Below are 6,320 nucleotides of genomic sequence, written 5' to 3'. Positions count from 1 at the left end.
GAAGGATTTTTGATGTTCTAGACGAAAATCAAATCACACCCAAAACCATCACCTGATCCTTCCCAACCCCCAAAATCGATCAAGACTTCAAAAAAAAAACTTGACATGTACTAGAAAAAGATACTCCTAATCAAGATCTATCATTATAGATATAAATGAGTCATTTTGGAGCATCCTGAAGGATTTTTGATGTTCTAGACGAAAATCAAATCACACCCAAAACCATCACCTGATCCTTCCCAACCCCCAAAATCGATCAAGACTTCAAAATAGATACTTGACATGTACTAGAAAAAGATACTCCTAATCAAGATCTATCATTATAGATATAGATGAGTCATTTTGGAGCATCCTGAAGGATTTTTGATGTTCTAGACGAAAATCAAATCACACCCAAAACCATCACCTGATCCTTCCCAACCCCCAAAATCGATCAAGACTTCAAAATAGATACTTGACATGTACTAGAAAAAGATACTCCTAATCAAGATCTATCATTATAGATATAGATGAGTCATTTTGGAGCATCCTGAAGGATTTTTGATGTTCTAGACGAAAATCAAATCACACCCAAAACCATCACCTGATCCTTCCCAACCCCCACAATCGATCAAGACTTCAAAATAGATACTTGACATGTACTAGAAAAAGATACTCCTAATCAAGATCTATCATTATAGATATAGATGAGTCATTTTGGAGCATCCTGAAGGATTTTTGATGTTCTAGACGAAAATCAAATCACACCCAAAACCATCACCTGATCCTTCCCAACCCCCAAAATCGATCAAGACTTCAAAATAGATACTTGACATGTACTAGAAAAAGATACTGATAATCAAGATCTATCATTATAGATATAGATGAGTCATTTTGGAGCATCCTGAAGGATTTTTGATGTTCTAGACGAAAATCAAATCACACCCAAAACCATCACCTGATCCTTCCCAACCCCCAAAATCGATCAAGACTTCAAAATAGATACTTGACATGTACTAGAAAAAGATACTCCTAATCAAGATCTATCATTATAGACATAGATGAGTCATTTTGGAGCATCCTGAAGGATTTTTGATGTTCTAGACGAAAATCAAATCACACCCAAAACCATCACCTGATCCTTCCCAACCCCCAAAATCGATCAAGACTTCAAAATAGATACTTGACATGTACTAGAAAAAGATACTCCTAATCAAGATCTATCATTATAGATATAGATGAGTCATTTTGGAGCATCCTGAAGGATTTTTGATGTTCTAGACGAAAATCAAATCACACCCAAAACCATCACCTGATCCTTCCCAACCCCCAAAATCGATCAAGACTTCAAAATAGATACTTGACATGTACTAGAAAAAGATACTCCTAATCAAGATCTATCATTATAGATATAGATGAGTCATTTTGGAGCATCCTGAAGGATTTTTGATGTTCTAGACGAAAATCAAATCACACCCAAAACCATCACCTGATCCTTCCCAACCCCCAAAATCGATCAAGACTTCAAAATAGATACTTGACATGTACTAGAAAAAGATACTCCTAATCAAGATCTATCATTATAGATATAGATGAGTCATTTTGGAGCATCCTGAAGGATTTTTGATGTTCTAGACGAAAATCAAATCACACCCAAAACCATCACCTGATCCTTCCCAACCCCCAAAATCGATCAAGACTTCAAAATAGATACTTGACATGTACTAGAAAAAGATACTCCTAATCAAGATCTATCATTATAGATATAGATGAGTCATTTTGGAGCATCCTGAAGGATTTTTGATGTTCTAGACGAAAATCAAATCACACCCAAAACCATCACCTGATCCTTCCCAACCCCCAAAATCGATCAAGACTTCAAAATAGATACTTGACATGTACTAGAAAAAGATACTCCTAATCAAGATCTATCATTATAGATATAGATGAGTCATTTTGGAGCATCCTGAAGGATTTTTGATGTTCTAGACGAAAATCAAATCACACCCAAAACCATCACCTGATCCTTCCCAACCCCCAAAATCGATCAAGACTTCAAAATAGATACTTGACATGTACTAGAAAAAGATACTCCTAATCAAGATCTATCATTATAGATATAGATGAGTCATTTTGGAGCATCCTGAAGGATTTTTGATGTTCTAGACGAAAATCAAATCACACCCAAAACCAGCACCTGATCCTTCCCAACCCCCAAAATCGATCAAGACTTCAAAATAGATACTTGACATGTACTAGAAAAAGATACTCCTAATCAAGATCTATCATTATAGATATAGATGAGTCATTTTGGAGCATCCTGAAGGATTTTTGATGTTCTAGACGAAAATCAAATCACACCCAAAACCATCACCTGATCCTTCCCAACCCCCAAAATCGATCAAGACTTCAAAATAGATACTTGACATGTACTAGAAAAAGATACTCCTAATCAAGATCTATCATTATAGATATAGATGAGTCATTTTGGAGCATCCTGAAGGATTTTTGAAGTTCTAGACGAAAATCAAATCACACCCAAAACCATCACCTGATCCTTCCCAACCCCCAAAATCGATCAAGACTTCAAAATAGATACTTGACATGTACTAGAAAAAGATACTCCTAATCAAGATCTATCATTATAGATATAGATGAGTCATTTTGGAGCATCCTGAAGGATTTTTGATGTTCTAGACGAAAATCAAATCACACCCAAAACCATCACCTGATCCTTCCCAACCCCCAAAATCGATCAAGACTTCAAAATAGATACTTGACATGTACTAGAAAAAGATACTCCTAATCAAGATCTATCATTATAGATATAGATGAGTCATTTTGGAGCATCCTGAAGGATTTTTGATGTTCTAGACGAAAATCAAATCACACCCAAAACCATCACCTGATCCTTCCCAACCCCCAAAATCGATCAAGACTTCAAAATAGATACTTGACATGTACTAGAAAAAGATACTCCTAATCAAGATCTATCATTATAGATATAGATGAGTCATTTTGGAGCATCCTGAAGGATTTTTGATGTTCTAGACGAAAATCAAATCACACCCAAAACCATCACCTGATCCTTCCCAACCCCCAAAATCGATCAAGACTTCAAAATAGATACTTGACATGTACTAGAAAAAGATACTCCTAATCAAGATCTATCATTATAGATATAGATGAGTCATTTTGGAGCATCCTGAAGGATTTTTGATGTTCTAGACGAAAATCAAATCACACCCAAAACCATCACCTGATCCTTCCCAACCCCCAAAATCGATCAAGACTTCAAAATAGATACTTGACATGTACTAGAAAAAGATACTCCTAATCAAGATCTATCATTATAGATATAGATGAGTCATTTTGGAGCATCCTGAAGGATTTTTGATGTTCTAGACGAAAATCAAATCACACCCAAAACCATCACCTGATCCTTCCCAACCCCCAAAATCGATCAAGACTTCAAAATAGATACTTGACATGTACTAGAAAAAGATACTCCTAATCAAGATCTATCATTATAGATATAGATGAGTCATTTTGGAGCATCCTGAAGGATTTTTGATGTTCTAGACGAAAATCAAATCACACCCAAAACCATCACCTGATCCTTCCCAACCCCCAAAATCGATCAAGACTTCAAAATAGATACTTGACATGTACTAGAAAAAGATACTCCTAATCAAGATCTATCATTATAGATATAGATGAGTCATTTTGGAGCATCCTGAAGGATTTTTGATGTTCTAGACGAAAATCAAATCACACCCAAAACCATCACCTGATCCTTCCCAACCCCCAAAATCGATCAAGACTTCAAAATAGATACTTGACATGTACTAGAAAAAGATACTCCTAATCAAGATCTATCATTATAGATATAGATGAGTCATTTTGGAGCATCCTGAAGGATTTTTGATGTTCTAGACGAAAATCAAATCACACCCAAAACCATCACCTGATCCTTCCCAACCCCCAAAATCGATCAAGACTTCAAAATAGATACTTGACATGTACTAGAAAAAGATACTCCTAATCAAGATCTATCATTATAGATATAGATGAGTCATTTTGGAGCATCCTGAAGGATTTTTGATGTTCTAGACGAAAATCAAATCACACCCAAAACCATCACCTGATCCTTCCCAACCCCCAAAATCGATCAAGACTTCAAAATAGATACTTGACATGTACTAGAAAAAGATACTCCTAATCAAGATCTATCATTATAGATATAGATGAGTCATTTTGGAGCATCCTGAAGGATTTTTGATGTTCTAGACGAAAATCAAATCACACCCAAAACCATCACCTGATCCTTCCCAACCCCCAAATCGATCAAGACTTCAAAATAGATACTTGACATGTACTAGAAAAAGATACTCCTAATCAAGATCTATCATTATAGATATAGATGAGTCATTTTGGAGCATCCTGAAGGATTTTTGATGTTCTAGACGAAAATCAAATCACACCCAAAACCATCACCTGATCCTTCCCAACCCCCAAAATCGATCAAGACTTCAAAATAGATACTTGACATGTACTAGAAAAAGATACTCCTAATCAAGATCTATCATTATAGATATAGATGAGTCATTTTGGAGCATCCTGAAGGATTTTTGATGTTCTAGACGAAAATCAAATCACACCCAAAACCATCACCTGATCCTTCCCAACCCCCAAAATCGATCAAGACTTCAAAATAGATACTTGACATGTACTAGAAAAAGATACTCCTAATCAAGATCTATCATTATAGATATAGATGAGTCATTTTGGAGCATCCTGAAGGATTTTTGATGTTCTAGACGAAAATCAAATCACACCCAAAACCATCACCTGATCCTTCCCAACCCCCAAAATCGATCAAGACTTCAAAATAGATACTTGACATGTACTAGAAAAAGATACTCCTAATCAAGATCTATCATTATAGATATAGATGAGTCATTTTGGAGCATCCTGAAGGATTTTTGATGTTCTAGACGAAAATCAAATCACACCCAAAACCATCACCTGATCCTTCCCAACCCCCAGATGAGTCATTTTGGAGCATCCTGAAGGATTTTTGATGTTCTAGACGAAAATCAAATCACACCCAAAACCATCACCTGATCCTTCCCAACCCCCAAAATCGTTCAAGACTTCAAAATAGATACTTGACATGTACTAGAAAAAGATACTCCTAATCAAGATCTATCATTATAGATATAGATGAGTCATTTTGGAGCATCCTGAAGGATTTTTGATGTTCTAGACGAAAATCAAATCACACCCAAAACCATCACCTGATCCTTCCCAACCCCCAAAATCGATCAAGACTTCAAAATAGATACTTGACATGTACTAAAAAAAGATACTCCTAATCAAGATCTATCATTATAGATATAGATGAGTCATTTTGGAGCATCCTGAAGGATTTTTGATGTTCTAGACGAAAATCAAATCACACCCAAAACCATCACCTGATCTTTCCCAACCCCCAAAATCGATCAAGACTTCAAAATAGATACTTGACATGTACTAGAAAAAGATACTCCTAATCAAGATCTATCATTATAGATATAGATGAGTCATTTTGGAGCATCCTGAAGGATTTTTGATGTTCTAGACGAAAATCAAATCACACCCAAAACCATCACCTGATCCTTCCCAACCCCCAAAATCGATCAAGACTTCAAAATAGATACTTGACATGTACCAGAAAACGATACTCCTAATCAAGATCTATCATTATAGATAAGATCTATCATTATAGATATAGATGAGTCATTTTGGAGCATCCTGAAGGATTTTTGATGTTCTAGACGAAAATCAAATCACACCCAAAACCATCACCTGATCCTTCCCAACCCCCAAAATCGATCAAGACTTCAAAATAGATACTTGACATGTACTAGAAAAAGATACTCCTAATCAAGATCTATCATTATAGATATAGATGAGTCATTTTGGAGCATCCTGAAGGATTTTTGATGTTCTAGACGAAAATCAAATCACACCCAAAACCATCACCTGATCCTTCCCAACCCCCAAAATCGATCAAGACTTCAAAATAGATACTTGACATGTACTAGAAAAAGATACTCCTAATCAAGATCTATCATTATAGATATAGATGAGTCATTTTGGAGCATCCTGAAGGATTTTTGATGTTCTAGACGAAAATCAAATCACACCCAAAACCATCACCTGATCCTTCCCAACCCCCAAAATCGATCAAGACTTCAAAATAGATACTTGACATGTACTAGAAAAAGATACTCCTAATCAAGATCTATCATTATAGATATAGATGAGTCATTTTGGAGCATCCTGAAGGATTTTTG

Source organism: Eupeodes corollae, unplaced genomic scaffold (assembly GCF_945859685.1).
Source record: "Eupeodes corollae unplaced genomic scaffold, idEupCoro1.1 scaffold_640, whole genome shotgun sequence".
Lineage (NCBI taxonomy): Eukaryota > Metazoa > Arthropoda > Insecta > Diptera > Syrphidae > Eupeodes > Eupeodes corollae.
Note: the sequence above shows the minus strand (reverse complement) of the source record.